This window comes from Nanorana parkeri, unplaced genomic scaffold (assembly GCF_000935625.1).
Source record: "Nanorana parkeri isolate BGI_ZX_2015 unplaced genomic scaffold, ASM93562v1 scaffold1202, whole genome shotgun sequence".
Classification (NCBI taxonomy): Eukaryota; Metazoa; Chordata; class Amphibia; order Anura; family Dicroglossidae; genus Nanorana; species Nanorana parkeri.
Window position 1 is genome coordinate 385,302 of NW_017307470.1, and position 21,750 is coordinate 407,051.

General features: G+C 42.0%; 1 protein-coding gene across 2 annotated transcripts in view; it reads right to left on the reverse strand.

Moving 5' to 3' along the window:
• NCOA2 (nuclear receptor coactivator 2) overlaps window positions 1-21,750 on the reverse strand; it is a 191,785-nt gene that overhangs the window by 131,129 nt on the left and 38,906 nt on the right. For both annotated transcript variants that reach the window (XM_018568529.1, XM_018568528.1), the window contains exon 2: window positions 11,813-11,893. The gene's annotated coding sequence lies outside the window, so the exon portion shown is untranslated. The remainder of the gene's footprint in view (window positions 1-11,812; window positions 11,894-21,750) is intronic.

Sequence of the window (21,750 nt, forward strand, 5' to 3'; positions counted from 1 at the left end):
TATATATATATATCTATATCAGACTTCTTCACCTCACCAACCAGTCAGTGTCTGCTGCCCTTCTCTGCCAATCTCTTCACTGGCTCCCACTTGCCCAACAAATAAAAATACTAACATACAAAGCCATCTACATCTCTGCCCCCAGCGACATCACCAGCCTCATCTCAAAATATCACCCAAACTTTCCTCTCCACTACTCCTGCTCTCCCATGCTCGCCTCCAGGACTTCTCCAGTGTGTCTCCCATCCTCTGGAACTTCCTACCCCGATCTGTCTGTTTATCTCCTACTCAGTACACCTTTAGCTGATCCTTGAAAACTCATCTCTTCAGGGAAGCCTAATCCACCTCAACATAACTCTCCTTTTCCTTCTTCCATTAAATCATCCCTAACAATTATCATCTTTTGTATCACCGCCCCTCCTACCAGATTGTAGGCTCTGAAAAGATTTCCTACCTCCTGTATTGAAATTGTAATATAACTGTACTGTCTCCCTCCATTTTGTAAAGTGCTGTGCAAGCTGTTGGTGCTTTATAAATCCTGTATAATAATAATAATAATATTTATATCAGGTAAAATTTGTTTTACATGTATATCTGAGCAACAAGACGCAACCTCTGTAGGATCCACCAGTGCAGCACCATCCAGGGCACTACCCAAGCGGCCATGCAAATACAAACTGTCTGATAACTGGTATTTGTAGATTAGGTAACCCCCTTATAATTGGGGTGCTGAAGGCAGCAATGCAAAGGCAGTAAGTACAACAAAAAGGAAGTACTTACACCTTATATTGTACATTTCTCATCAGTTACTTAATTTACACCACTGGTTCACTTTAATGTGCATTCACACTGGCATCCAAAAGACATAAAAATATAAAATCTATAACATGAACCTGAAGGAAACACTGAGCAAGCAAACAGCAGCTGAACCTCAAACAAATATGCAATGCACAGCTAAGCACTCACCATGCATGGACGTGTTATAGCATGCTCTTAACATACTCCTTTTAATTAACAGGACTTATCAACAGCCGGCGACTTTTCTTCCTGAAGTGTTCCTGACATCACAGTACCGTGGATGTGACCATTTTGCTGCCGGAATAAATACTCGCTGGGCCCTAATGATATGCTGAGAGGGTGGACAAGCACGTGGACTAGCAAGCGCCATCATGACTACCAAATCTGGAGAGAATGGAAACATTTAGATCAGGGAGCTTAAAATGTCGTCGTCCCCATGACAAAGGTGATGAAGCTAAATTGCTGCTGGCCATAGCAACATCATTCCAGAAGAAAGAACTGCTAAGAGCTTAAAGTACATCTAAACCTTTCAGCCAATAAGAACTATTGATCAGATCTGCCTAAAATATGACTTTGCTGGTTTTTTGTTTTTCTTTTCAAAGTAGTACGGTAGTAGTAGTAAACTCGCAAACTTGTTTCAATAATGAATCCAGATCAAACAAATATACACATTGCCCAGCAAAGTATTTCTTTACATTGTTGTTCAAGCATCATGTTTCCAAACAGCTCCAACTCTCTCAGCTCAGCTTCCTTGAACTTCCTGTCAAGTAGAAGAATCACAAGGGACAGAGCAGTCTCCAGCAGCCATCCATGTACTAGTTTGGAGAAGGGAATAGGGAGGAAAAGGCAGGAGGGGAGTGTCTTGCTTTGCTGTGTTTGTGGAGATGCACAAAGCTTACTGGCACACACAAGGGTGGCTCCATAAGACCCTGAAAGGGAAAGGAGCCACCCTAAAACAGGAAGTCAGTACCAGTGCTCAGGGGACCAGCTGATTCTGCAGGAAACTAAAACATTTAAACATCAAGGAGCAGCATCCATTGTAAGTGATTTCATCAGCTTTTGAGATTGCTTAAAATCCTTTTATAAATCGCTTTAATATATTTTTTTGTTTCACCTACTTTTTGAAAGTAGTATTCTTTGTAGGGCTGCAACAACTAATCGACATAATCGATTATAATCGATTATTGAAAAAGTTGTCAACTTTTTCAATAATCGATTAATCGGCTTCCAATCAGTTGGCCCTGTTCACGGCTCCACACACGCTGCGCGCCGCACCTCCTCCCCAACTCACGCCCACCGCTGCCAGACCCGCCCGCATCAACGCTCTACACGCCACACCTCCTTCCCGCCTCACACCCACCACCCGCCCACATCCACGATCGGCACAGGGACGCGGGGAGATGTAGTGAGGAGGTGTGGGGGGATGACAGCCGCCGACAGACAGGCCCGATCTCAGAAGCAAGTTGCTGGAAGACTGCTCAGGTAAGCCTGCACTTTCCCACACATGGTGCTCTATAATGTATTGCTGGGATTTGTATTCCTCTATAGCTGATGGTACATTGTGCTGTATATTATACATAGGAATACAAATCCCAGCAATACATTATACACTGTATGTATAATGTATTGCTGGGATTTGTTGTACTCCTCTATAGCTGGTGATATTCTGCATTGCGCTGTATAGAGGACTACAAATCCCAGCAATAATACATTATACAGCGCAATGCAGAATACCACCAGCTATAGAGGAGTACAACAAATCCCAGCAATAGTACATTATACAGTGGTACAATGCTAAATACCACCAGCTATAGAGGACTACAAAACCCAGCAATAGTACATTATACAGCGCAATGCAGAATGCCGCCAGCTATAATGTACTATTGCTGGGATTTGTTGTATTCCTCTATAGCTGGTGGTATTCTGCATTGTGCTGTATAATGTACTATTGCTGGGTTTTGTAGTCCTCTATAGCCGGTGCCATTCTGCATTCATTGCTGTATAATTTTACACTTTCCATTTCACTATATTGCACACCACACTATCTTTTTTTTCTTTTTTACTTCCACCGCTCCAAGCTTGCTCCTGTGATGGACTACAATCTCAATACAAACTAGTAGTGCCATCACTGGAGCCATTTTTTAAAATGTATTTTATTGTTTATCCGATTAACCGATTAATCGAACTTAATAATCGGCTAACTAATCGATTTTTAAAATAATCGTTAGCTGCAGCTCTAATTCTTTGCCCCATGCATATCCCTGTAGCCATGGCTTTACACTTCCGGATTGGGTGTGCATGTACCATAGCTTTAGATGAATAAGCCTTTACAATGATGTAGCAAGGAGTATGTACCTACACTTACAATGATGCTTAGTCCCACCCACAGACTGAATGTGTGTGACTGTAGATCAGACCGGGTGTAAGTCAAGTCTGGCAGAATCAACAGATACAATTAAAACTGTCAAGGAAAACCACTCCCCGAGAGCATAAAGGGAAGCAAACATATTCTTTTCATCTTTAGATTGTTACACCTTAAAGTGACACTAAACTCAGGAGTAAGATCTTTAAACTACATTCAAGTACCTTAACTATTAACAAAAATGTATCTTATTTATGTACCACTCAGCTGTAGATCCTCAAATAATCACTAAATTGGTGCTGACACTGTCCTTCCTACTGGAGGGTGGCTACTTTTATTCCCCATGGTCCCTGTGTGTGTTGTAAAGTAGCCACCACTCCAAGCTCACTCCCGTGATCGACTACAATCTCATGTGTATTTTATTCATTTGTATTGAAATTGTAGTCCATCCCGGGAGTGAGCTTGGAGCGGTGGCTACTTTACAACACACACAGGGACCATGGGGAACAAAAGTAGCCACCCTCCAGCAGGAAGGACAGTGTCAGCACCAATTCAGAGATGATTGGAGGATCTACAGCTGAGTGATACACAAATAAGATACATTTTTGTTAATAGTTAAAGTACTTGAATGCCTCTTAAGATTTAACTCCTGAGTTTAGTGTCACTTTAATGGTTACTACAGGCAACAGAATCGTTACCTCTGACACTTGACACAAGAGGCACCATGAAGCCTCTAAGGGGTCAGCTATTCTCCTTTTAGTCTAGCTGAAAAAGCTGACACTTCAGTGAGGCGATTGCCATGCATGTAACACACAGATAACAAAACCTCATTATAAATGGGACTTGTCAGGCCAAGCACATTTTCCCAAGAGGGTGAGAGAGAAAAAACAAACAAAAAAAAACTGCCTGTCTCATTGTTCTGGGAGCTGTACAAGAAAAGAAGGCTTTATCATCTGCAACATATACATCATAAGTGCAGAGCAACATACATGCTGGGCTAGGACATTCCTTCATACAGGCTTATCGCATGTCCTCTACTTCTAGCGACAGCTGGCAAACCAGCTACACAAATCCTCCGGTTAAGTGCTGAGCTGAGAGATCCCCGACCCTCCCCCTTTACCACCAGGGAGGGGCCCTCGAAAATTCCTCTCCCTTTCCTGCTGAGACTGCTGCAGGAGACACAAACCGAAAGCAACAAAGTCAATGATTTTTGCTGTGACAAAAGAATGTTTTCTGTTGACTTCACACAATTCAAACTCTTGTCAGGACATTTTAAGAGATAGAGAAAAAAAAAGGATTGGGGTGGAGGGGGCTCATCCATGTAAAACATGGTGCAACAGATAGAACTTGATGATAAAATAATCGTATTAACCTTGCTGGATACTGCGTGAACTATATTTAAAGTGTCACGTTTAAATCCAGGCAAATTATTGTATATAGAGGAAATGGCTCTGGATGCATGGAAACTTCTGACTATTAAAAGTCTTAAATCATGGAAACTAGTTGCATCATATTGGTCAAGCTACGCAAACCATTGCTGAAGTATAAAGAACATAACAGTGGCCCATTGGTTAGCACTTCTGCCTTGCAGCCCTGGGGTCCCCGGTTCAAATCCCGATCAGGACACTATCTGCAAGGGGTTTGCATGTTCTCCCTGTGCTTGTGTGCGTACTCCGGTTTCCTCCCACACTCCAAAGACATGGAAAGTTAAATTGTCTATTGTCTAAATTGGCGCTGTATGTGAGATAGGGACCTTCCTTAAGGGAAGCGATTGATGTAAAGCACTGCATAAATTAACGGTGCTATATAGATGCCTGTAATAAATAAATAACACATCATCTTTTATTGTTTCAGGAATTTAATTGTATGCAAAATGTTGGTTTTAAAGCGGAATTTCAGTGACAAACATTTATGTATACATACATTGGTCCAGCTTGGCCTAGTGTACATATATTATACTGTGTAGGGACAAGGGGATCCTGTAAAATACAGCTACAATAGTGCTATACAGCGATCTTCCAGGTTTTGTATGGTGCTGTGCGTGACATCACTACCCCTCGTCCAATCAGAGAACACCTTGTATTCATTGATAAAAAATACTGGGTGTTCTGTGAATGGCCCCTTTGTCAAGCAAGCAACACTCTGTTTTCATAGCACAGGGGAAGTCGCTCAGGACAGGCCTTACAGGACTCATAAGATTGCTGTAAAGCATTGTAGTAGTGCCGACTACAACAGTCCTCTACATCAGCGGTCGCCAACTTTTGGACCTCATGGACCACTAAATTCATAATTTTAAATCCCGCGGACCACTAATATGATTTTTAAAAAATATAGATACATTCTCATATTTTTTGTTTCCTCGTATATAAATATATTCTCATATGTATGTGTATGTATATGTGTGTGTATATATAGATACACACACGAGAATATATTTATATATGAGGAAACAAAAAATATGAGAATATATCTATATATACACATAGGTGCGGGTGTGGCTGCAGGAGTGGCAGTGCTGGTGGAGGAAGGGAGCGCTGCAGCCCGCCCCAGCCCAGTAATAATATTGTTTCCCCCCCTATCGAATCTGCAACTGGCACTGCCGGCGGCGCCCGGGGCACATGCCCCCCCCTAGCTTTAGCACTGCCCTTCCCCCACACTGAGCCACTCTTACCTGTCTTCTCCCCACGTTTTCTATGTCCTGCAGCCTGCTCAGACCGGGTACTGACGAGATGCCCCGCATTCCTTGTGACAGTGACAGGTAGCCCCGGAGCCTCCGTGCCGCTTCAATGACAGCCCAGCCGGCACGGCATCAGAGGTGCCCGGGGACCACCAAAATTTTCTCATGGACCACTGGTTGGCGACTGCTGCTCTTCAGGATCCCCATGGCCCTACCAGGTAAAAGTAAGTACACTTTTTTGGGCCAAGCGGGACATATTTATATCCGGAGTTCAATTTTAATTTCTTTCTTCAAGTTTCAAAATCCTGGCCAGTCATGCTTATCCTTACTTCACCGCTTCTGGAATCACTGCCCCAGAAGACGCATGCACATATCAGATGCCCAAAGGTCAGTAACTCACTAAGGAGGCACAGGGACTGATGTGAATGTGCAGTATATAAAGCGCTGGGTAATTGTCTGCACCGAAATGTTCAATTCAGAAATATCACATTGGTGTGGAATTATTTTTCCCATGAAGTGGATACTGAACAAGTAAAAGCCTTGATTTACGGTGAACTGTTACTTTATCTCATGCACCATTATTTCATCAACAGCTCAGGCCGTTCCTTTCCTCTGCCCTCTACAACAGGCACATCACAGAAGTCGGTGCTAATGCCAGCCAGAAAGCAGTGTGGCATTTTAACACAGTAAAACTTGTACATGAGCTTAATTCCACGGACTCATGCAAAAAACTTTAAATAACCATAAAAATATTCAATGGTTAAAGTGTACGTAAAGCCAAAACTTTTTTCTTTCGTTTTGGAAAGAGTAGGGAATAACGAAGAACCCAGTCAGAAGTCAGTTTTACTGTGTCCTGTTATGGAGATTTCCCTTAACTTGCTGTTCCAGAGATGCAACAGAAGAAAGAAGAGATCTCTCCAAAGAAAGAGAATATCCTTTTAGGCAATTGTCCCCAGAATATTGAAAGATTTTCTCTCACCACGTTCCGGAGGCTCATTCTGATAGCAAAACGAAAACTCTTGCATCAGACTAGCACACTGACATGCATGCTTGTACCCTATAGGTGTACAAGTCTACCATTCTTACCCTGGGGAAAAAGGAAACAATTACCCCCAAAAGGGGTGGCCATAAGCAGGAGAATAACCACAAGCGATACTGCTGGTTTAGGCGTTTCTTCTGTTCTGCTGATGGCTGAGCCATTTGTGATCTCCTAAGTGAAAGACAAAGGGTACCCTCGGATGACGGAGAAAACAGAAGGACCACAGTTTCATTCATGAACTGTTGACATTGTCAACTGAGGCTTATGTTGGATCCTGATGCTTTGGAGACTCGTTTAAGTAAGAGCAGATGAATCCCCGCTTGTCCTCCTTGGGAGGATATCAAACTGTCAGACAGGCGCAGACATTGTAGAGGTTCAGTGGTTGGATCATGTCCCCACATCTGAATCCATCTAATGTGAAATGCTGGTCACTAAAATGCCAGTCAGACTGAACAGTCTCACTCTTTAGACTTTAATGAAAATTCACAGGTTTTAAAAATTTGTCTCTGGAAATGTAAACAAACATTTCAAAATCTAAAAAGATCCTGTTAATGAAACTCTACAAACCCCAAAAAGGAAAATTATGGCATTGTTTATTATATTATAATAGTAAAGAAAAAGATAAATCAAGAAAACGATGAAGGATTATCCACGAAACCCCTTCACACATTTCATATCATTTGTTGTACAAAAAGACACAAAATATAAAAACCATGGTACAAGCCCAGAAAATCCTGTCTGTCCGTGTATCCCAAACACTAGACACATGTAAATACCACAATATACATAAGGCAGTGTTATCCTGCAGAAAATTAAAAGGGGACAAGTGGCTTGTGTAGTTAGTTGCATAAAGAATAGTCATGCATTACAATGTAGTAGTTCAACGTAGGGAGATAATTCTAAAAAAATAAACATAGACATGTCAGGTGTAAAATGCTGTGATTATGAAATACTTACACTTGCAGAGCATTCACGTCCTGCTTTGATTGAAATGACTTCAGTTTGGCAAAGCAATGCACACTGGGATTTCCTTATCAGCAGGAAATTTCATCTATAATCTCAGGAGATCTCAGGGAAAGGCATTTTCCTGCCCTGAAATGATGTGTATGGTCACATGTCCTAGTCACATGTCTAGTCACATGTGCCAGAAATGCATGAAGTAAAAGGAGAGCTAGTAATCTGCCCTTAGTAAACATGGCCATTGTCAGAAGATCGAGGAAGAAAAGAGAAATAAGGTATGCAAAGAATATAAAGCCGGCAATTATCTAGAAGTATGTGTTTGTAGATTGTCATTACTAAACATTTCTAAAGGTGTGCTTGCTGTTATTTTAAAGATATGGGCAATTGTCCGCTTTAATTCAGGACCTTATGCCAAGGCCACGTGTATTTGCTAATTCCCGCTTGATTGACGGCTAACACATCCGAATGTTTAGACTGATATCTGTATTTCTGTTTATAACCCTGCAGACTAAATATCTCAGTTACTTGTTTTCCTCTTTCTATCTTTTTTTTTTTAATTTTGCAATAAAAAAGAAAACTAAAAAAAAAAAAATCACAGCAGGCACCTAACTTTTGAAGTTTCCTCTAGTTGTTATCAATGGAGCTAGCTCCTAAAAAAAACAAATCTTGCTGGCTCCTGGAGTATATATTATATCCAGTGTGGGGGTTTTAAAATATATACCCTTGTATATATTTTACACAGTGTTGTTGCTATTGGATATGGCAAAACGTACGTGACAGGCCAAGTGTGTGATTGTAGTCATTTACTTACTATTTATCATGCAACTCCACAAGTCCCTATGTGACCACTGTGACATTACTGCTATTCTGATATTTACATGTGCCTTCTCTTTTTTCTTTTGATACAAAGGAGAATGCCAGAATTCTCCTTTTGGGTTTATAGTCACAAACAGGATCTTTTTTACATTTTTTTCAAATGTCTGAGGTTCGGAGACTCCGAGTCTGTTAGGACCTAGAAAGTCGTCAAATTTATGTGCAAGAATAATTCTTGTCATTTATTATTTTTAAGTCAACATTAACTTACGAACACCGTCTAAAATGTGAGCAGCATTCATAATCCAACATAAACATATTTTGCAATTGGATTTACAGTGATCCATCATCCTCTGAGACTGTACTAAACACCGCTTCAGCAGTAAAACATCCCTGGAAACTGGCAACTATGAGACCAACTAGCAAATGTACATTTTTAATCCGTCCACAAACAAAAAAAGAAGAGTGCTTTGGCATGCGGCTGTGTACTCATGCTGCTGCCAAACCTGTCAGTGGCCAGATTCATTGTATAACATGCAGTGATATCTGTGTGGGAAGTTGTTTTGAATCTGACATACTCGGAGCTCCTGAAGGCAGCTTTCTGCTGAAAGGTCAGAGATTGAGCCCTCACTTACATCTATATTTTAGAGTCCAATTAGGGATTCCTGCGGCAGGAATCCCTAATCTGCCGTTTACAAGCGGCAGCTTTCACCCATTCAAGTTAATGATCGGGTGACAGCCGCTGCATTTGAAGGTGGCAGAACGCTGGCACACCGCATGTAATTGTATGTGACATGATTATATGCGGTTAGGAATCAATCACTATCCTTAGACGAGAGATCGATGCATCCAAGGACAGTGATCTCATCCTAATCGCATGTAATTGTATGCGGTGTGCCAGAGTTGTGCCACCTTCAAATGCACCTGATCAGTAACTTGAACGGGTGACAGCTGACGTTTGTAAACGGCAGATTAGGGGTTCCTGCTGCAAGAAATCCCAAGTTCCTGACGCAGGAATCTCTAATTGCACCTAAAGTATAGGTGTGAATGAAGCCTTAGAGTATGAACGCAAAGAGTAATGGCCTTTCCTCCGCGGTTTGCAAAGCGTTTCATAACAATGTGACGAGGCTAAAACTCATTTTACTCTCCTCAGCATATCGTATTATACCCTCCACCTCGGTATTAGAGCAATATAGGAAAAACACACACAGACTTGAAGAAGGAAGGAAATTGTCAATTCACCACAACAAAAGTACATTTAGTGGTGGTTTTATGATAGTCATTTCAGATGGACTTATGTGCTTTAACTTCCTGTAATGACTTTCTACCCAGAAACACAAACTGCTGTAAATAACATGACTGCTAAGAAGTCTCTCTTATCCGGGACACTGAGAAACTCCAGTCGACCAGGTTTCTGGCTTCTTTCTTGCACTCCCTTATATTGGAAGAAAGAAGTATTTATTGTTTGAAGATCATATAGTAAAGTGGCCGTCAAATTTTGTGGAAATGCCCAAACGTGTCCACGCCACAGAGTGACACATACAATAAGTGAAACCACAACCATCAATAGAAGCAGTGGCTGAAAACCAGAATAAATCCAGCTATCGAGTCACTTAATACAAACCCACAGAGATAAAGTGCAACTGAAGCTATAACCTTTGTTTTGTTTTATTCCAAGGGATAGGGAAGAGCGGGATTAGAAGACCTGATTTCGATTGCTGCTTGTGTCCCTGTTAGGGGGATTTCACCCTCCCAAATTTTAGGTTGTCATCAGAACAGAAATAAATGGGAAATATTCCAATGGGGACACTAGTTCTGGCGATCCTGCTGACCACCAAGGATTTCCTCTCACTTCCTGTTGTGGCGATTGGATAGGACGTAAAGGAAAATCTCCCCAATGGGACACAAATGGTGAAAAAAAAACTGGCAGGTGTTATAAGCCTCCTGTACTTTATCCAAAAATGAAAAAAAAAATGGCTTCAGTTCAACTTTAAATTCCACTGGAGAGTCACAACAAAGATGGCTGTAAAGATTCTAGTGGATGATCTACAAATTATTCCAGCACAACAAGAATAAGGAAGCTCAACCATGTAAAAATCTCACATCAAGAGTCACATCAAAATTTACTTTCAGGTAAACTCAATTATAGTTAAAAAAACAAAACTATAAGTTTCACTTTTACGGCTAGTTCACACCAGCCACAGTGCGTTTCCGGCCCGACCGGACCACAGGCATTGATGTGCCTTGCATTCCCGTGTGTCCGATCGCATTGCGGCCGGAGGGCGTGACTGCTGTGCCATTCACTTCAATGCACCGCCATGCCCCCTTCCGTCCCACAACAAAGTGAGCCGGCCGCAATGCGATCCACTGCGTTCCGGCCAGAATCGGTCCGGAACGCACTGTGGCTGGTGTTAACTAGCCCTTAGTCCTGTTCACACTTGTGCGTCGGCACTTTCATGCCGTTTTAGCATGTGTTCACATGTTTTAATGCGTTTTTCACGGGTTATTTTTGTTTTGGCCAATGATGGTAAAATAAGGTAAAAGTTGCTAGGGGTGGGGACCTGCTGCCATACACTAAGGGCTTATTCAGTGCATCTAAGTGCAGACACCCAGACCCGCATGGATGTGCAGGTTCGGGTGTACGTGTGACCGTGTGTAATTGCGTGCAGCTGCGTCCTCCCATAGGGAAGAACACACTGCTGTGCGCAATTACATGCAGTGCCTGTCCCTTCCGGCATCGAGTCTTCTAATGCATCTGACATGCATCTGAATGAGCCCTTAAACACACAAAAATTCATGCTACATGCGTTGTACATGAGTTTCCACTAAAATCTATGAGGCTAAAAATGCATTGTTGAGCACAAAAGGAAGCCCCTGCACCTTTCCAAATATTGCACTGCATCATGTCGCATCAATGTGAACGGGCACCATAGAGAATAAAGTAATTTCCATTGTCATGAATTGTAGCACAACTGAACATGCACAATAAATCAGGGGCTAAGCAGAGCACAGGTGCTGCGGGAGACATTTTTAGAGCAGCCTGCATTCCTAAAGGATACAACTGTGCAAATGCCCTACAAAGTGACCACACAGCAATGTTAGTGAAGCTAAACTTTATTCATGAGGACAATCTGAAATACAACTTAACATTGAGGGAACTCACCTTTTCCTTAGACTTGAACTGCCTCTTGAAATGTCCTAATGTTGTCACAGAAAATGTGAAATTCAGACATTATTTCATTAGCTGAAACAGAAAACAGGAGAAAGCCTCATTAAAACATTCCTCTGACTTCTGTAACCATTTCGATTTTAATAAAAATGTAAGCGGAAGCAAACTGATTGGTGGGGGTACATCCTTCCACATTATGACACACACACCTAGCTCCTGGTGTGCTGTCCTCCAGCAATGACGGGTCCAGGATCCAGTCAATGCTGCGTCCCCCCCACTACGGCCATCTCTGCCACCGCTTTTTCCGGGTCTCATGGTGATCCTTTTCAGCCATTGGGCAGCCGCTGTTGATGTAACTTCTGCTATCCCATGCTCTTGGCTTGGTTCTTGGCATGCTGAGAATAGAGCCGGGATGTACACTGCATGGTGAATTAGCCACGTGGCATACACCAGGGTTCCCAAACTGAAAGAAGCAATTTCAGGGAGATGCTCTATTCATTTCAGTGAGGTGCCCTCTCCATTTTATATGAATATTTTTGGGTTGTGGAATGAATCATCTGAATTTCCATTATTTCCTATGGCGAAATTCGCTTTGATATACAAGCGCTTTGGATTACAAGCATGCTGCCGGAACGAATTATGCTCGTAAACCAAGGTATTACTGTAATAAAAAGACATCATAGGAATGCATAGCTAGATTGCTATGCAATGCAGTCTAGCAGCCAGAAGGGAGCCAGAGGGACCAAGGATCAGGTAAGTAAATCTGCTTTGAGTCTCCTAGACAAAATGAGAACCTGACCCTTGCAGTGTGGGGGTAGCCCCTCTGCAAGGGTAAGTTTGTGATTTTCCTGGAGTTCTCTTTCGTTTCAGCAACATAAAGGCTTTTTATAGTTTTTCTGAAATGATAAAAGCCTTGTGTTGTGTAGCCATCCTAGATACCGATAAAGCTTAGTGGAGCTCTTTAAAATCATCTGATTTGTTCATACAACACATTAAACATTAGCGGATGCAGCTTATTTCCCGACGATGTGATTGGATTTAGCAGCATTGAGCAGCGAGATTACCGAACTCGTCAAGCTTTGTTTTCAGAAGTGTGTCCGGCCGAGTAGATGAAGGCACATGTTGAAGCATAAACAAGCAAGCACTGTTCACCACATCGGCCTCACAATGCAGAGCTTGCAGCAAGTGCCGTGATCAGGGGCTCTGCCAAGTGCTCAAGTGGCATCTTATTTCACCCACACAGCTCCACATGCACAAGTCCGGCTTACAAACCATTGATTGGCTCAGAGCTTCTCCTGGATAAACAAACAGCAGCATGACGCCATTCATTCTTCTGTTGCACAGCACTGCAATAGCAGGCTTTTTGCAGAGGTTACAATGGCTACATTATGATATTGCTCGAAGAGCTTCATTTGCAGCAGAGGATGTCACGCTAGGCCCACGGTAAAGGGGAACTCTTTATGGATGAAATTAGATTATCAGCATTTGGTGTGTGTTTTTAGAATGTATTATTATTATCGTTATTACTATAATTATCATTATTGGGCCTGCAACAGCACCTGCAATCAAGGTTGGAAACTCCTTCATAACACCCGAGAAGCTTTTTAGCAGACCGAGTGACCAGAGGTATGCTGGATCAAATTGCATCATGTGTAAATGATTGCGTGTTGTCCAAAACCAAAAGCAGCAAGCCATTGTATGAAGCCTTCATCTACAGTATGAGGTTTGTGTTTGCTACTTATAATAAAAACAGACAAATAGTTCAATAGTTGAACTCAATTGATATGGATTTTTTCAGCCTACATAACTATGGAAACTGTCATGGCTACAGAAAAAGTCAAAAAACAAGACGCAGGCAAGCAAGTCAATACTGTAGTTATTCACTTTACATATTTATGACCTCGTTTTGCATTTGCATGGGTTACCACCTTCCTCCCTTGCAGCACTGGGGACCAGGCTGCATTCCAGCCCTCACTTGGACTGCATTACATCTGCATGTTCTCCCTGTATGGGTCCTCCAACAATCCAAAACTATACTATACTGTATGGTAGGTCCACCGGCTTCTTACCAAACTGGCGCTCCTATGTGACAAGGGTACCAACATTTGACTGTAAAACTGACCATGCATCAATAGCATTTTGTTTGAAAAAAAAAATCTGTTTTCAGGTTTGTTCGACTCTCTAATAGGGTCAACTAATAGGGTCAAATCAACAAACAATTTTGAAAAAAAGCCACAGGATGGAAAACTTTTCTCAAAAAATAAAAATTCTAACAGTAAATACGATTTTCACTTGCAAAGCTCCATTCATTTCAAAATGTTAAAACCAAAACAACATTTCAAATGACATTCATCTCTGATAGCATTATCAAATGTGAAATGATGAGATTCTACTAGTGTATGGTCAGCTTTAGGAACTAATGTCAATATCTGCATGCAGAATGTGAGGCCCTGCTCAGTAGATCACTGCCATAACCAACTCCCAACTGTCCTTTTTTTGAAAATAAAAAAAATCCATATTTTAGGAGCAGATACTCGACTACCTCCATATCTACCCTTATTTTAGGTCTCCAGATCTTTATACATAAAAGGAGTTCTAACTAACTGCTCAAACTCTAAAATACATTTTGTATTTTCAAATGATTACAGTGGTATGAAGCATCATTGTGTTATGAAAAGCCCCACTGAGGACCTATGTCATCTTGTCAACGGTGCTTTCTACATCATTGAGAATCATCAACCGTCAGAAGATCTGAAGAAGACCCAGGCCACCACCAGGAGAATATCTGAAGATGACCCAGGCCACCACCAGGAGAAGATCTGAAGATGACCCAGGCCACCAACAGGAGAAGATCTGAAGATGACCCAGGCCACCACCAGGAGAAGATCTGAAGATGACCCAGGCCACCACCAGGAGAAGACTATGTCATCTTGTCAACGGTGCTTTCTACATCATTGAGAATCAACCACCAGGAGAAGATCTGAAGATGACCCAGGCCACCACCAGGAGAAGATCTGAAGATGACCCAGGCCACCACCAGGAGAAGATCTGAAGATGACCCAGGCCACCACCAGGAGAATATCTGAAGAGGACCCAGGCTATCACCAGGAGTAGTTCTGAAGATGACCCAGGCTACCACCATGAGTAGATCTGAAGAGGACCCAGTCCGCCACCAGGAGTAGATCTGAAGATGACCCAGGCTACCACCAGGAGTAGATCTGAAGAGGGCCCAGGTCACCACCGGGAGAAGATCTGAAAAGGACTCATGCCATCAAGTATATTGCAGGACTATGGGCCCTGCATTGTATGTGATGTCAGTGGGCCTCCAACCACAGGAGGGAAGAGGCTGCAGGTGCTGTTTATGGAACCTGCAAAAGCAGGGTCAGGTAGGTTAAAAGTGCTTTTCCAGGTATCATAGACCTAAACGAGTGGTTAATCCTTGCAGTGTGGGAGGGGACCCACTTCCCAGGGAAGTTTTGTTTTCCTCCAGAGAAAAGATTTAAGCATACATAAATACCCGGTAACATGTCCTACTATTGTAATTATGAGGGTGTCCTCTCACCCTGTTGGATGTTCCATTATGTAAAACATAACAGGAGTGCCTCCTAAGACCCCGAGGTGACCAGGAACTCCCAAACTCAAAAAGGTGGCTGGGAAAAGAGCCCAAACTGCAACAGGAAAATAATCCCTTTAGAGTCCCCAAAACATATAAGTAGTCATGAGGCTATTCAGCCTAAAAGACTTTACACCTGTAGACTCTATACCTATAACCCAAAAATCACTTTTGGGTGGACTGTCCCTTTAAAAAAGGCAATCAATCCTTTAAATGCTGAGAAAAAGTGTCTGTTTCTTTGAAAACTCAGCAATTTTGACTCTTTTTCATGCCGTACAGTATTCTAAAGAATTAAGTGTAGTTTGCTGCTCTTCTACTCTTGTCAAACATTTGACTATTGTGTAGAAATAACAGACAGATATAATCTGAAGGAGGGAAAATTGACTAAAGAAGATGCTCACCATCTTCTTTATTCCAACAAACAGATGTAAACAAATATATTCAGCTGGCTAGTGCACAGAGAGAGAAAGCAAACACAAACCGGTTGTATGAAGCGTGACGGCTAATAAAATACAAGCTCAACATTCATTCGCTATCTGCATATAGAAGGCAACAGTATGCAGATATGCAAGTATTGGAAGGGGAGTGCAGATCTCTGGGTGGCTACATTCAGGTTATATGATGCATATTGACAGCCAGTGAAGGAGCAGCTTACCATATCTGCTGGGCCGCTCATTCTATGGACTGAGTTTAGAAATACATCAATAAACCATATTGGACCAGTAAGGGCTGACTTACACCTTTGCAGTATAGGAGTGTTGTATGCATGTTGTGTTATAAATGCGTAACCTATGAACTCCATGTAATGCACATTCTGATGAACCTGCATCAAAGTTGTCACAAGCAGGAGTTTTTTTTGACTGTGCTGCACCTGAACAGCATTGGTTTAAATCCCAGACGCATCTCGGTTCCATTCTGTTTTTGCGCATGTTTACGCTACGTAAATATACAGCTCCATACGCAGCTATGTGTATGGAGCCATTTATTTGCATATGCAACAATACGCACATACGCGCGTATATGCGTGGTAGTGTTAATGAGGCCTTAAAGAGGAACGTTACCCATATCTTCAATATAACAACAAACACACCTTTAGAAATGTTTAGTAATGACAATCTATAAACACATACGTGTAGAAAATTGCTGGCTTTTAATTTTTTGCATACCTTATTTTTCTTTTCTTTCCCAGATTTCTGACTGTGGCCATTTGAACTAAGGGCAGGTTACTATATCTCCCTTTACCTCCTGGAACTCTGGCACATGTGACTAGGACATGTGACCGTGCAAATCATCTCAGGGGAGAAAAATGCCTTTCCCTGAGATCTCATGAGATCACAGATGGCATTTCCCAGCAATGCCCTGCTGATGTAACCTTCCCTGGATGCAATGCTTGGGCACGATTACATAATTTGTGCAAAAGTGGACCAGGAAGTAGAAAAAAAGAAATTGTAAGTAAAATACAAATATGTTTATTTAACTAATTGATGTAAGATGAGTTTTTTTACTCCAATTCAGGGCTTAGTTGGAGAAGGTCACCCTCACTTCCTAGCATTCAGACAACATTTTACTAGGAAAGGAGGGGGAACGCTCCAACAGCAGCACAGACATGATTAAAAATGCTTTGCTTAAGTAGAGAAGGGTAAGACTAGAACTCCCGTCAGATTTGTTTGTGTCACTGTTGCAGATTTTCTTTCACTTCCTGTCTGTTAAAACCGTGGTCAGCTAGACAGGAAGTGAGGGTAAATCTCTCTAACAAAGCCCTGCATAGCAGGAAGAACCCGACAGAAATTCTAATTCTTTCCCACTCTTTCTGAAACCAGAAAAAGGTTTTGGCTTCATGTACACTTTAAGGTGTATGTACATTTTAAAAGAAAACATGTGTACCATAGTCAATTACAATCAAATTGGGCAACAACAATCTTATGTTTGTAGGCCCTTGCTGACCCAGGCAGGTAATCGCAGGCCAAATATTTAAGGGATGAGGCAAACAGCCCGACTGGGATTTTTACCAGCCAATTTCTATTGTTTTCCTCCCAAATTAACTGGCTGTTAAGTTCTTCATCTCCTTCGTTCACTTGCCAGTCCTGCACCTTCAGATGCCATTAAATACACGTTACAAACCATTCAATAGCAATTCCAACATTCAATGAGCTACTAATGCATTACAACACACTGCAACTGTGCTAAAATCAGAATGTCACTGGGTGTCCTTAATTTGAGTGCTTGCATCCACAGGAAGCACAGACCACCTCACAGGGGCGGCAGAAGTATCCCTACAGAAAACTGTGCTGTGTGGCTTCCAGAATCACCAATTACATCTGAACTTTGAAGAGAAGTTTGAATTTGATTACGGGTGTAAGAAACACCTTAGTACGGGCTATTTGTATTTGCCTTTTTTTTACATTAGGCAGCAAGGTGAGTTTCCAGCATCACATGCAAGTTCTTAGCTAGTGCAAATAGAAGGAATTGATGGAATGTTGCACTAAAATCTCTGCTGCCTGTTAAACGGGTTAATATTAAACCGCAAAGTTACAAACAGGCAGAATGCTGTGAGACGGTTAAACAGAGGCCGCTGTCCTAGTGCCAGAGACATCTATGCTGAATGAATGAGAACTTTCAGTATCCAGTTCCAGCCACAAACTTAAGAAGAACAATTGACTTCATAGCAGCCAGAACTGCGTACACAGAACTGCTATGTAAACTGTAACTGGCATACAAACTGCCATTATCTGGATTGCAAATCACTGACTAATGACCGATATCATCATTCTCATACTTCCATTAGAATTTGAGTACAACAAACAGATTTCATCACACAAGTTCAAATGTATTCTTCTACTGCTCCAAGCAGAACAACGTTATTTCAACTGGAAACACAAAGATCAATGGGTTGGAATATAATCTATGGCTGAAATTGTAGATTGTCAATACTAATGGTGATGTCACAGGAGCAACTGTGCTGCTAGCATCACACTGCAAGCGGAAGGACCTTCCATTTACCTCTGTGGAACTGCTCCCTTGCTGGCAGCGAATTATGCCAAATCTCCGTCTAGAGTGACGGGAAAGCGAGGAGGAGACAAAATCGCGGGATGAATCGGCTCTAGACTAGCCATTAAACAAACCAAAGGATCCACTGGCACTTGCAGCCTGGAAATGGGGCATCTACAGCATGTTCACCGTAACTAAAATGAAACCTGCTTGCTAATATCTTGATTTCTCATTCCCAGCCATCACTTATCTTGGGCAAGTTGCCATCCTGTTAAGCTGGCCATACAAAAGTAGAATTTCCTTCAAAAAAGTAGTTTTTGGAATGTTCTGCTGGCCCCTGCATTGGACAGACTGGCTCCTGTATTCCTTATGTGTTCATCCCCTGCCTACAAAAATCTACCAGTGTATGGCCAGCTGTAGGCTACAATATTTTCACTTAGCCCACTGGGGAAGAACTGTACAGTACCATGTTACAAGTTGTTTATAGCAAACCCAAAAGAACGAGAAGAAATGACTGACCGCTACAGATGGTAAATCGAGATGCCTTAAGATGGCCATACAATGGAAGAATTTGGGCGGACTAAACTAACATTCAAGCAGTGTTTGGCTTTGTTGGTGCCTTTCTCTTGTCAGTGGATCAGCTTCTGATATTCCTCGGCTGAACAGTGATTGCAGCTGATCGGGTATTCTGACAGCAACACACCCCTCACTGTTAGAATACAGTAGCCCAGCAGGGGGGGGGATTCCCTCACCCACGCTATATAACATGGATGGGATAATTCAGTGTTTTTTCTCATTCTGTCCCCCGGGAATGCGTATGGTCAACTTTACGCATGTTAGCAAGGCTGCAATTTTCCCAAGTTGCAACCTGAAAGTTTGCTCAAGAACTGAAACAAATTCGGATCATACATGATTCAGATTATACAGTATATATATTTACAAATATACAGTCATGGCCAAAAACATTGGCACCCCTGCATTTCTGTCAGATAATGCACCACTTTGTGCAGAAAATTGTTGCAATTACAAATGTTTAGACATTCGCATGTTTATTTCTTTTGTTTGTATTGGTATGTCACAAAGTGGAGAGAAAAAAAAAAGCCAAATCTGACACATTCCACGCAAAACTCCAAAAATAGACTGGACAAAATTATTGGCACCCTCAATTAATATTTGGTAGCACAGCCCTTGGAAAAAATAACTGAAATCAATGGCGTCCTGTAACCATCAGTGAGTTTCTTACACCTCTCTACAGGAATTTTGGACCACTCTTCTTTCGCTAACTGCTCCAGGTCTCTCAGAGTGGAAGGTTCCTTTTCCCAACTGCTGTTTTGAGATCTCTCCACAGGTGCTCTATGGGATTCAGATCTGGACTCATTGCTGGCCAGTCCAGTACTCTCCAGCACTTTGTCTGAAACCATTTCTGGGTGCCCTGAAGGCCCCATTTACACCAGATCTGTTGTATTGAGTTACCATCCAACAGATAGCAACGCAAGGGCAACAAAAAATAAATGAGTTTGAATGGGACAATTCACACCGCTGCATTGTGTTGCCATTCATTGCACTAAGAAAAAGTAGATCATGCACTTCTTTTTTTTTTAGCACAGCGCAACGCGTCAAAGCTATTTCAGTGCAGTATGTCCACTTAGGACATATTACATATGTTACTTATGTTACTTTACATACTGTATGTACATATGTTACTTCACATAAAGCTTGCAAGAAAAAGAAAAAACAACAGAATGCAACAGATCGGAAGGTACAATCGCAAGTCAATGGACCATTCGTTACATTAAGTATGTTTTTTGGTGCCTGAACCCTTTTTAAAGACTAATAGGAAAGGAAATGGCAGCTGTACACAATGCATGTGAATGCGTCAAAAAATGCAAGACAAGGCGCACCGCGACCAGCAAAGCATGAACAGTCCCTGAATGCTTTACCCATTTATATTCCTCCGGAGCCCCATTCCAAAGTCTAGCACTTGTCTAAAGCTGGCCACACACTAGTTGGATTTTGGCGGAGTCAGCAAATTTGAGCAGTGTGTATGGCCGGCCAAAGGCCTTGTGTATAAGAAGTGTGTACAGCAAGATTTGGCCAAGCATATGCAAAGCTTTCAGCAAGCTTCAAGCATCTTTTCTAAAGCCTTTAAAGCACCATTCAGCTCCACTCCAGATCCTCATTGGGAATGCAGCCTGTCACTCCAATCTGCTAGCCGGCTGCAGTAGGATTAAGCATTGCTTGAAGTTTGTTGAAAGCCCGCTGAAGCATGCTAGCTGCTTGTTCAAAGTAACAGGAGTACTCCCATTTTATCTAAACCAAAAGCACCCAAATGTAATATACTGCAGCTTACCAGTCATCACATGTTGCAGCCATATTACGGCAGGTGATCCTGGCAGTAACACTTCCTGTTCTTGGGTGACAACACTTACTAACTGTACTGTATCTGTGTAGAAGCAATGTTGTCACCCAAGGACAGAAAGTTTTTTTTTTTTAAACTAAACAACAACTTCTCTCCTCTTCCCCATAACATAGGGGGAAGATGTTCTATAGTCCACAGAGAGAGGTGGAAACAATGTAACTGATAACAGTTCAGAAGAGGCAGAAAGCACAGTTATCAGCTCATAAGATTTCTGGCAGGATCAACAGGCATTTTTTGCACTTATTCAACAAATATAACAAAACACATTCAGTTGTATATTTCATAAACCAAAAAGGAACACATTAAAAGACGTTCACTGCTGCAGTTTACATATAATTTTAGTTCTATGTTTAATACCCCCATACTGGTTACTCTCCCATTCTTTAAAGAAGAAATGTCAGGAAAACTTCTATTATGCCTTGTAGTGGGGATACCCCTGCACAGCAAGGGTTAACTACTCGTTTTCGTCTAGGTGCTAAAATAAAATAAGTTATACTCACCGGATCCTCGGAGACGGTCGGCTGTCGCAGCACTCCCTGCAGCCCGTCTCCTCCTCCGCTGCTGTGATGATATGCCCCTCAATGCCTTCATGTCCAATACACAGTGTACTGGATGTGATGACTCGAGGATCCTTAGACCACTGCAGCGGAGGTGGAGCGAGGCTGGAAGGACTGGTCTATTTAAAGGGTTTAACAGAGCTACTTGAAGCCCGCCAAAAGCTTTAGAAAGCAAAAGCTTGCTGTACACACTGCTCTTATGCAAGCTGAAGCCCATATGAGGCCCTATGGTCATGCTCTGTTGTAGCACCCATTAAAAGAAACCGCTACTGATTGGTAAGTTTACCTTGGTGAATACAAGTTTTAACACTTCCACACATCCGAAGGAAGGTTTACAGTAGATAAAAAGACCCAA